The following is a 12,414-nucleotide window of genomic DNA, read 5'->3' as shown; positions in this document are numbered from 1 at the left end:
TCTCTCCGGAATAACCAAAACCGGAGCGGTGGTCAATCTAACCTTCAACTCTTGGAACGACTTTTCGCAAGTCTCACTCCACACAAACTTGACCCCTTTTCGCGTCAACCTAGTCAACGGCGAAGCTAGCCTGGAGAAATCTTTCACAAACCGACGGTAATACCCAGCTAATCCCAGAAAACTGCGGATCTCAAACACACTCTTAGGCTGTGCCCAATCTTGCACTGCCTCTACCTTGGATGTATCAACAGACACCCCTTCCCCGGATACCACATGGCCTAAGAATTTGACCTCTCCTAGCCAGAACTCACACTTCCCAAACTTGGCATACAGCCTATGGGCTCTAAGCAACTCAAGCACCACTCTCAAGTGTTCCTCGTGCTCCTCCTCAGAAGGCGAATAGATAAGAATGTCGTCCACGAAAATGACTACAAAACGGTCTAAGAATTCCCGGAAGATCCGGTTCATCAAATCCATAAAGACTGCCGGTGCATTGGTAAGCCCGAATGGCATCACCAAAAACTCATAATGGCCATACCGCGTACGGAATGCCGTTTCGGGATATCCTCCTCCCTAACCCTCAACTAGTGGTAACCCGATCTCAAGTCTATCTTAGAGAAACAACGGGAACCCTTCAACTGGTCAAACAGATCATCTATACGAGGCATATGGTACTTATTCTTGACCGTAGCCCGATTCAACTTCCGGCAGTCTATACATAATCTCAAGGCACCATCTTTCTTTTTAGCAAAGAGGGCCGGTGCTCCCCACGGCGAAACACTAGGGCGAACAAAACCCTTATCTAGCAATTCCTGGAGCTGAATCTTCAACTCACTCAACTCGGCTGGGGCAAAACGATAAGGTGCCATAGAAATCGGCGCTGTGCCGGGCACTAAATCAATAGAGAACTCTATCTCTCGGTGGGGTGGTAAACTAACGAGATCCTCGGGAAAAACATCCGAATACTCACAAACCACCCTCGGCAATACAGTCTGGGTCTCATCACACTCACCACTCAAAAAGCTAGCAAGTAGACCACTAAGTTCACTCCGCCCTCGCGGATCATACATCGGTGGCAACACACTACCAACCCGATCCCCCAAGAAATGGAAACACTCTCCGCTCAAGGTACAAACCGTGACCCTCTGGCGGTAGCAATCAATAACAGTCCGGTATGACGATAGCCAGTCCATACCCAAAATAACATCAAAACCCTTCATAGGCATGACAACAAAAGAAAAAGGAAGCCTATGATCGGCAACCTCTATATCACAACCTCTAACACCTTGTTTCAAGATCAACTCACCACCAATAGGCGATACTACACATATAGGAGATGCTAACTGTGCTAACTCCAATTACAAAATAGATGCAAATGCAGCAGACACAAAAGAATGAGATGCACCCGTATCAATCAACACATTAGCAACCGAGTTGCAAAACAAGAAGGTGCCTCTCACAACAGATGGAGCCGGTACTAGGTCCTGCGCGGCAACAGCATACACGCGCCTTGTAGGCCCCTGATCTACCTGCTCACCTCTAGGAGCAAAAGACTGCTGCACTGACTGGGATGACGAAGCTCCTGGATTGGCCCTCGAGGCCTGCACAGACTGAGCTAGCTGATAACTCTGCGTCTGTCTAGAACCAGACGCTCCTGAAGTAGCACTCAACTGCGGGCAATACCTCTTCAGGTGCCCAGGCTGACCACACTGATAACAAGATAAAGGCTGGCCTCTACTCTAACTCTGGCCCTGAGGTCTAGCTGAAGAAGAAGCAGCTCGCTGACCCCCTCCCTTCTGCGGGCAAACCGAAGACTTGTGACCCAGCTGGCCACACGCAAAACAAGTCAAGCCTCCCTGACTACCTCTCCCAGAGCTCGCGCTCGGCACTGGAAAGGTCGATCTAGCCACACCACCTTGAGACTGCTGAGGGTTAGAACCCCTTTGTCTCCTGCCATCACCCTGACCATCTTGGCTCCTCTTGGAGCCTCTCTACCCCTCGTCTTCCTCCTGCATCATAATCTCCATATGAGCAGCAGCATCTACCAAACGTCTATACTCCCGGATAAACGACCCTCCAATCCTCAGCTTGAGTCCACGCCTCAACTTCCGCTCAAACTCAAAGCAACGGCGTTCCTCGGACGCCACCAATTCAGGTGCAAACCTGGACAGACTAGTAAAAGTAGCCTCAAACTCGGCCACTGACAAGCGCTGCTGTTTAAGCTAGCAAAACTGTTCCCTCAGCTTCTCCTTTCTAGCTGAAGATAAAAACTTCTCCTGGAAAGCATTCACAAACGCCTCCCATGCACCACCAACACCGCCCTTCTCGTACTTCCACCATTGACCCGCATCTCCTTTCAGTTGGAAGGATGCCAAGGTCACCTTTAAAGCTCCGTCCTCGATGCCTAGCATCTCGAACGTCTTCTTCATCTGTTCCAACCACTCGTCAGCCTTAAGTGGCTCTTTCGGATCCCCAACAAACTCGTCCGGGTTAGACCGGAAGAATTCCCTCTTCAAGAAAGAAGGCCCTTCCTCAATAACCTGATTCTCAGCTCTGAGAATACCCAAGGCTCCAGCTATCTCTCGGGCCAAGGCACCCACAACCTGCTGACCCGCTGGCTCGGCCACGTTGGCCTGACCAACCCCCTCCTGCTGTGTCGGAATATCATCCGATAAAGGCACTTCCCGCCTACCAAGCCTGCCACGCTTACCACGCCCTCATCCTGACATCCTAATAAAGGTAACCAAGACTATTAGCACATTCACAAATGTGCCGAAGCTATAACACTCGCGTCTTAATACATGGACAACTGTAATTCATTCCACGTAAGCACATAAACACATAAGCACTTACGAATTTCATTTCCGGATAATGATAGTCCCGAGGCGTTACTAGAGTTCCGGTTAGAAATAGCATTGATCAAGTGCTTTTCCAACAAGACTCCCAGAAACCCAAGGATCCAATCAACATCCTAGAAACTAAATCCCATACCCACATAGTCACATAAGCATATTATCAATTAAGCACATAGCATATGACACTACATCTAAGTCTCTATCAAGCGAGACAAACCCATTGTGATCCTAATCACTTCCCACGTACCCAAAGTATTCGAACCCGGTACGCTCTGATACCAAGTTGTAACACCCTCAAAATAATACACAATACCCAACATTTTAGACATGCATTGATATAAAAGAAATCAACCATTTCTATTCATCAGAGTAATTCTTACAACTATATTACATGTTAACAACAAAAGCAAACGCCCTATGGGCTTACAGCTTTCCAAGTTAACACTTGGTTACAAAAAGGAGTACTAACTCAATACACATAAAGCCCTTGGCTTGAATTTACATGTAATACACCAAAAGAAAATAAGCAAAACAATCCGTCTGCCTCTAGCCTCCCAAGCTATGTCCTTGGAGGTGGCATGCTACCTGTACCTGAAAATGATGTCCCATAAAGGGTGAGCCACAGCCCAGTAGAGATATGCTAAACACAGTATGAGCAATGACTAAGACATTAGCAATTGATAAATGTTCAATTTCCATAAACCGATTCATAACCCATTTCCATTCCATTCCACTTTCCATTTCTTATCAATTTCATAATTTACATCAACGGCTCAGAACCTGGCCAACCACTTATATGAAACAATGGCAAATGGCGACTTTGTGTTGATTACTCTGACCTAAACCGAGCTTGCCCCAAAGACAGCTATCCTCTTCCCCGCATAGATGTACTGGTCGACGCCACGGCCGGTCATCAAATGCTCAGCTTCATGGATGCTTTCTCTGGGTACAACCAAATCCTGATGCACCCGTCCGATCGGGAACATACATCCTTCATTACCGACCGAGGTACCTACCACTACCGCGTGATGCCATTCGGATTGAAGAATGCTGGGGCCACCTACCAACGGTTGGTCAACGCCGTTTTCCATCATCAGATAGGTCGTAATATAGAAGTATATGTCGACGACATGCTAGTCAAGAGCAAACTCTCTATTGATCATCTGTTCGACCTGCGAGAGACCGCCGCCACCCTACGCAAGTACCAAATGAAGCTCAACCTAGAGAAGTGCGCCTTCGGCGTAGGATCTGGGAAGTTTCTGGGTTTTATGGTCAGTCAGCGAGGCATTGAAGCTAACCCTGAAAAGATCAAGGCCTTGATTGAGATGCAGTCACCCAGAACGGTTAAGAAGGTTCAAAGGCTCACTGGCCGAGTTGCGGCCCTCAACCGCTTCATTTCCCGCGCAACAGATAAGTGCCTACCATTCTTCAAAGTTCTTCGGCAAACTTTTGAATGGGCAACTGAATCTGAAGAAGCTTTTCAGTAGTTGAAGCAGTTCATGGCAAATCCCCCCTCCTTTCACAAGCAATTACGGGCGAGCCCCTCTTTCTCTATTTAGCCGTCTCAAGCACCGCAGTCAGTGCAGCTCTTATCAGGGAAGACGACTCTGTCCAACGGCCGGTCTACTACATCAGTCGGGCTCTCAGGGGAGCAGAGCAGAATTACCCGCTATTAGAAAAATTGTCCTTGACCTTGGTCACCGCCTCCAGACGGTTCCGTCCTTACTTCCAGGCCCATTCCATAGTGGTTCTCACCGACCAACCCTTGAAGAAGGTCATGCAACAACCAGAACTTTCCGGCAGACTCATGCAGTGGTCAGTGGAACTCAGTCAGTTTGACATCTCCTACTGGCCTCGAACAGCAATTAAGGGACAGACTGTCGCGGATTTCATCCTGGAATTCACTAATCCTACACCGCTGCGCCTCCACCCCCACCAACCCCTACCGAGCTAGAAGACCCGCATTCATGGACTCTCAACGTCGACGGATCATCCCGCAGGGAAGGTAGTGGGGCTGGCCTCATTCTCACCGCCCCTGAGGGTGGCTATTTCAAATGTGCTCTCCGTTTCTTGTTTAATGCCAGTAACAATGAGGCCGAATATGAGGCATTGATAGCAGGACTCCGCCTCGCCAAGGACATTGGAGTCAGCCACATCCGGGTGTTCAGCGACTCCCAGCTCATCATCGGCCAGATTACGAGGGAATTCGATGCCAAAGAGGACACAATGCGGGCTTACAGGGATATGGCCCTCCCCCTTGTTCGCCTCTTCAATACCTTCCACATCAAGCACATACCTCGGGCGAAAAACTCCAAGGCAGATGAGATGGCTCAGTTGGCCTCTGCAGACCAGTCCGACCTCAGCCACAGTGTCCGCCTCGAATACCTAGCCTACCCGGCCATCTCACCCGACCTACAAGAAGTGCAGTTCCTCCAAAACGAACCTATCCCTTGGGCGTCCGACATCTTCCTATTTTGACAACGGGGGAACTCCCAGATGACCCACAGCAGGCCGCCAAAGTCAGGGCCCGGTCGTCCAATTACATCCTGGTCAGTGGCGTCTTGTACAAATGTGGTTTTTCACACCCATACCTGTGATGCCTCAATTCGGCTCAAGCAACTTATGTAATGCGGGAAATCCATGAGGGAATTTGTTGTAATCATTCGGGCGGCAGGTCTCTAGCCCACAAGATACTCCGTACTGGTTATTTCTGGCCAACTCTCAATCAAGATGCGACTGATTTCGTGCTCAAATGTGATAAGTGTCAACGTTTTGCCAACATCCCCCATGCTCCTCCTACAGAGTTGATCACACTTTGCAGCCCTTATCCGTTCGCCAAATGGGGGATCGACTTGGTCGGTCCAGTTCTCACCGGCCGAGGCCAGACCAAGTTTGCGATCGTCGCCATTGATTATTTCACCAAGTGGGTAGAGGCAGAACCCCTTGCCACCATTACCGAGCGGAACACAACCAAGTTCATCTGGCAGTCGATCGTTTGCAGATTTGGCATCCCTCAGGCCATCGTCTCCGACAACGGCAAACAATTTGACAACGCCAAGTACAGGAAGTTCTGTGCCGACCTCCAGATTCAACCATGTTTCTCTTCCCCCGGTCATCCCCAGGCCAATGGCCAAGTCGAGGTCACCAACCGTTCTCTCTTGAAGATCATCAAAACTAAGCTCAAAGCTGCTAAGGGACTTTGGGCTGAGAAACTATCGAATGTACTCTGGGCTTACCGAACTACAGCTCGGACTTCCACTGGGGAAACCCCTTTCTGCTTAACATACGGCGCTGAGGCGGTTATTCCAGTAGAAGTCGGTCTGCCTACTCCCAGGGTTTTACATCCGGATCCAGCACTAATCGAAGAGCTCCATCGGGCAGACTTGGACCTAATTGAAGAACTCAGAGACCACCGCTGTCAGACTGGCCTCATACCAACAGAAAATGAGAACACACTACAACCGCAAAGTCCGACCAAGGGAGTTCGCTGTAGGGGACCTTGTCTTGAGAGAAGCAACTCTTGCTACCAAAAATCCAACTGAGGGTAAACTGACAGCCAAATGGGATGGACCTTACGTTGTGAAACCCGATCACGTCCGGGCACCTACCGACTTCAGGACATGGAAGGTCGAGACCTCCCCCATCCATGGAACGCCGAACACCTGAAACGTTACTTTCAATAAGCTCCTACTTTTGTATTGCTCAGTTATTGTATTTTTTTTTCCGACAAATTTACACATTCTTGATATCCCCTTATGCAATGTAACTTTTTGATTAACTGGGTTACACTTTCCCTGCCAACAATTATATATCTCAGTTATCTGTATGGAGTCTCAATGACGTTTTGATTGCAGCACTCATGAAAAGCCTCAGCCAGACTGAGCATCATAAAGCCTCAGCCAGATTGAGCATCAAAAAGCTTCGTCCAGACTGAGCATCAAAAAGCCTCAGCCAGACTGAGCACTAAAAGCCTCAGCCAGACTGAGCACTAAAAAGCCTCAGCCAGACTGAGCATCAAAAAGCCTCAGCCAGACTGAGCATCAAAAAGCCTCAGCCAGACCGAGCACAAAAAGCCTCAGCCAAACTAAGCACTAAAAAGCTTCGTCCAGACCAAGCATCAAAAAGCCTCAACCAGACTGAGCACTAAAAGCCTCAGCCAGACCGAGCACGAAAAGCCTCAGTCAGACTGAGCACTAAAAGCCTCATCCAGACTGAGCATGAAGCACTTGGCCAGACCAAGCCTCAGCCAGCCTAAGCATAACAAGTCTCAGCCATACCGAGCGCCACAATTTCAGGTTCAGACTGAGTTCCTTACAACGTCAGTGAATCATAGCTTAGCCCCAACTGAGCACGCATGCAGGGCTCGGTCAAAGCCATCTATGCAAACTTCATGCTTGTGGAATTAGTAGACACACTTAGTCACAATTCCAGGTCCAAGTCTTTACACCACTCTTTGCTTAGTCAAATTCTAAAGACGTTCTTATACGTTTTCTTTACAAGTCAGGTTATTTTCTTCTCAATCAAACTCTTACAAGTCAGACTGTTTCCTTACAAGCCAAGCCTCACTCCAATAAACCACTAATCTACTTCAGCAGTGTGGCAAACACAAACTTATAATTTTAATACATTTTAAATTTCACTTTGCATTGGGGAGTTCCTAACTTTACCCTACATTGAGTTTTTATTACAACTTCAATTTCATTCTACACTGAGGAGTTCTTAAATTTAGTTCTTATTACAAGTTTAACTCCACTTTGCACTTCACAATGAGTTATACACGCCTCGCCCACGCCTCATTCATTTCAGTTGCACAAGCACATACAATCAAATGAAAACATAATTGCAATTTTATTTATTCAGAAATTTGTACATGAGTTCATTACAGCCATTCAAAACAAAAAACAAAACAAAACAACAAACAAAACAAACACAAACACACAAGGTCTGTGCAAGGCCTTCTTCTTCTTCTTCAAACTACTCCTCTTCACTGGGCACAAGGTCTTCTTCTTCAATACCCTCATCAAGGGGGGTTTGGGCCACATCGTCGTCATCGATTTTCACACTACTCAGGTCCAAGTCTGGGAACAGCTCCTCAGCTTTACGCTTGAACATTTTCCAACCACTGTCCCAGAACTCAGCCATTTCGTGCTTATAAAAGTCTGACCACTGGAAGCTCTCAATCACTTCTGCCTCAGTCCTTCCTCCAGCAGTCGTCCTCGACCCCAGACTCCTCCCTCGCCAAGCTACTGGCGACCGCGGCATCTACTGCCATCTGAAATTCAGCAGACCCCTTGAACTGGTCCACTGCTGCCACATAAAGATCGGGGTAAGCCGCCCTTCCAGAGGCTGCCTTAGCCCTCTCCTCCGCCAACTCCTTATCCAAGGTCGCCCTTTCAGCAGTTGCCTTGGCTTTCTCTGCCTCCAACTCCTTCTGAAGGCTCTCCTTTTCAGCAGTTGCCTTGGCTTTTTCTGTCTCCAACTCCTTTTGAAGGCTCTCCTTTTCAGCAGCCGCCTTGGCTCTCTCTGCTTCCAACTCCTTTTGAAGGCTCTCATTCTCCTCCACTGCCTTAGCACACTCGCCCTCCAACTCCTTTTGCAGACCGTCAATCTTTACGTCTGCCTCATCCTTCTGCCTGACCAGCTCTTCATTACTGCTTATCGCCTCTTCATGTCGTTCAACCGCGACCGCGCAGGCTTTTTTGGGCCTCATCCAACCTCTTCTGCTCGCCAGCCAGTTGGAACTCGAGCGACACAACCTGGCGGCGTGTGTTCTCCAAATCCACCTTGACCGTTTGCAGCTCAGCGTGGGCACTCTCCCAGTTTGCGCTCTCCTTCTTCAACCTTGCAAGTTGAGCCTTGGCCTCATTTGCCTTGAGCTTTGCAGCCCCCGCCTTCCTCAGCAGAGCCCCTGCTAAGGTGGTTACCTCCATTTGAGTGCAGCATAACCCCCTCAGCAGTTCAGCCTCATTGAATCTGGCTGCTGAGCGCAAAGCTGCCTCTTCTATAATCCCCACAAGGCGGTCTGCCCCTGCCCTGGCTGGGCCTTCTTCTCCCTCCAGCCGCCCAACCACCGCACGAACATGGTAGATCGCAGTAGTCAGACTGACTCCCCCTCCTTGGGGTGCAGGACCCCCCTAGGGCTGTTCTCTCCTCCTTGGCTTAGGGCCAGTTGCCCCACCCTCTACTTGCACTTTAGGGGCGACCCTCGCGATCGCCGCCACTACTAGAACGACTTCCATGCTCTCTGAGGCAATTTCTACCACTTCTGGGGCAATTACTCTTCCTGGGGTCTCCTTCACTTCCCCCCTCTCTGCCTCCTTTGCCATACTGGTCTCTTCTGCCCTCACTTCCCTCTTTCTCTTCTGGGCAGGCTCTTCTTCACTCCTCCTCACTCTCCTATTCTTCTTCACTACGCCCAACACCTCCATCTCCTTCAACGACCTCTCCTTCAAAGGATCTATTGGGGGCGGTCGTGGCACAAATTCACCTAAGTTTTTTTCCCCCAAGGGTTTGGGGCGAGGTCGGATCCTCTCCCTTACAACCAGCTTTGGCGGTCGGTCTGCCTGAGACTCTTTGAATTTTTGGGCTTTGGCAAGGATGGTCTGATCCTCCGCCTCTTGAGCCATCCTCCTTGCCTCCAACTCTGTTCGGTCGAGGTCCCCACCACTCGGTTGTGGACCCAACCCTGCCTCAAACAAAGCCGATGGCTGAACGAACTCATCCCACCTGGCCCCTTCTTTCTCCCTCCATTCCTTTACCCTCTTCACCCTCTCCTCTGCTGCTGCTCCCAACTTTGGCTCCATAGACTTGGTGGGCACTTTCCAAATGGTGCGCACTCCAACCCCTCCATTGGCAGATACATAGAACCACTGTGGTCTCCACCCCTTGATCAACGACGGCAGCCCTGCCACCAGCTCTTTCCCTGCCGCTGCCTGCAGAGTGACCCAAGTCTCTTGCTGCCCTGAGGCCTTGAAACATGCGAAGAATTTGTCTACTGTCATGGCCGCCCCTTCCTTCGCCTTCGGCCACGCACTTGCACAGGCCAGTAAGATCTTCCACACATTGGGCATTAGTTGGCCCGGCGCTACCTCCAAACGATTCAAGACATCTACCACCACTTGCAGCCGGGCAGCCTCAGTCCTCCCTTCAATGCTTCCTCATAAAGGACAAACTCCCCTGGCTTGGCGTCGGATGGCCTCTCCGTCGACATCGGCAACAACAACTCTATTTTAGCAGGCACCTGGTATTTTTTGCGAATGGCCTCCAAATTCGCTGCAGTAACCGTTGATCTATCTACCTTTGTATGCCAGTGATCTGGTTCTGCCTGGCTGATTGGCTTTGGAGCTGCTATCATAGTGGAACCATGGGATCGTACCACCGACTCCCCCACCCTCTTCATCCTATATTGTTGTGCTAACTCCACTACATCATCATCACCAAGTGGATCCACCCTAACATTCGTAGTTTCTTCTTGGGCCATTTCTATGGTATGCCTGCGAATCGCTTCGGATGCAGGTGCAAGGAAGTTGAAAAAGTGTTGCAGAGGTGTATCGCGAGCAACAAAGGAATTCACACTTGGAATATTTTGATTTTTCATAAACAAGTAGGTGAATCGAATAATGCCAAAAGCCCACGTTTGCCCGTATTCCAAGGATCCCAATTAATTTTCGCCAGCTTGAAAACTTTTCAAATCATCCGCCAAAACCGTCTTTTCAACACCCATAATGACCTATCATTTCATTTCTGATCTAACGCCTAATCTCCCCCCCGCAGGATGTTATCACGTGTACGACCACGACCCCCGTCTTTTCCACTTCAAATCACCACGTGACACGCCGCCTCTCGAGCCCCACGCCCCTCCACCTCACCCTTCGCGGTCGGCCCTTCTCGTGGTCGACCCTCCCACTCGGCCAACCTTTTCGGTCGGTCCTCCCCGTGATCGGCCCTTCCACTTGGTCGCCCTGCACGATCGGACCACCTCCCGGTCGGTTCACCCCCTCGGTCACCCCTGCCGGTCGACCTGCATCCTGCTAGTCCCTAACACTCTCATCTACTTCATTAATATTCCCTTCGTTGGACTAAAGCTGCACTCGAGAATGAGGGACTACTGACGTGCATAAGCCCATAAAGGCCACGAATCACTATGAACAATCCAAGCCCATCACTTTGAGCCCAATACATAACCCAGCTGGTGAGGTCCAGGACAGCTGGAGTCCAACACGGCATAAAGAGCCAACGACATTCAGACACATGGCAGGTGAAGGACGAGCCACATCAGCAGACAAAGATCTGCAAAGTTATTGCCACTGCACATCACCATTAATGCAGCCCATCACAGCATTTATTACGACAACACCTCTCCGTCGGAACAGGACCCCCTTACCCTGAACAAGGTAAGTTACAGCATAGACTTTTGGCGAGGAGGGCAGGTCGGAAGGGACAGCGAAATGATTACCAAAGGATATAAGCAAACGTTGAAGACAAGAAGAATGTTAAGCTTTTCTATCTCTAATCTCTCCCTCTACACTCTATTTCTCTTCCTGACTTGCTCGTCGGAGGGTTCACTGGGGGACTACCCCGTTCCCCATTGAACTTGTTTGCAGGTTATCCGGTGGGCTTGATCATTTGGACCTGGGCTTGAGGAGCTTGGACCAGTCCGATCCATTCACGGGAACAAACTGTATCATCAGTTTATATTTTAAAGTTTATTGAATATAATACTTATATAAAAAATAAAATAATCAAATATCGATAGTTATGTTTTTTAATTAAATTTGTAATATAAAAATAGACGATTATTTTTAAAATTATACTTATCGTCTATATTTCTAAAACAAATATAATTCAAACATATAATTATCAATGTTTAATCATCTTATTTTTTGCATGAATATGTTACTCAACAAATTCAAAAATGTGAATAGCTCAAATCAGCAGAGTCGATTTTAAAATAAGTCTACCAAGCCTATCTCGTTTGTCAACTATACATTTTAGTCATAAAGTCAATATAAATTGTCACATCATTCTTTCTATTTTTCTGCATCAGTAATGATTTAGAGCTCTAAATAAGGAGCTCTAAATCCACCATTAGTGAGGTAGAAATTGAAAAAAAAAGAGAAAAAAAAGAAAAAAGAAAAAAGAAAAAAAAAAGCACAACATACACTGTGGCAATGGATGGGATCCACTGCCACATCATTAGTGGTGACTGTAATTAGAGCTACCAAGCATTTTTGTTTTCTGTATATCCTTTTGTAAAAAGTAAAAAAATTACTAAAATAAAATGTTTCCAAACGAGACCTGCGCTCTCTCAAGTTGATATGACAATTTTAGAGAAGCCCAAACCTTTTAAATTTATGTAAGAGTATCTCAACATTAACAAATTATGTTTTGCTCTTGAAACAATGCAGGGTTGTGGTTCAACTTGATATTCATTGGTTAAAATAGTGAGATTCAATATTTTTTTGTGTTTTTGAGAAATAATTTGGTAAGTGTCAAGTGATAAATGTTGTGAAAAATACTATAAGGACATGTTTGATTAGTAGGATTATAGCATAGGATT

This window comes from Camellia sinensis, chromosome 5 (assembly GCF_055761805.1).
Source record: "Camellia sinensis isolate YWXY chromosome 5, ASM5576180v1, whole genome shotgun sequence".
Classification (NCBI taxonomy): Eukaryota; Viridiplantae; Streptophyta; class Magnoliopsida; order Ericales; family Theaceae; genus Camellia; species Camellia sinensis.
The sequence above is the reverse complement of the archived record's forward strand: the minus strand, read 5'-3'. Positions refer to the sequence as shown.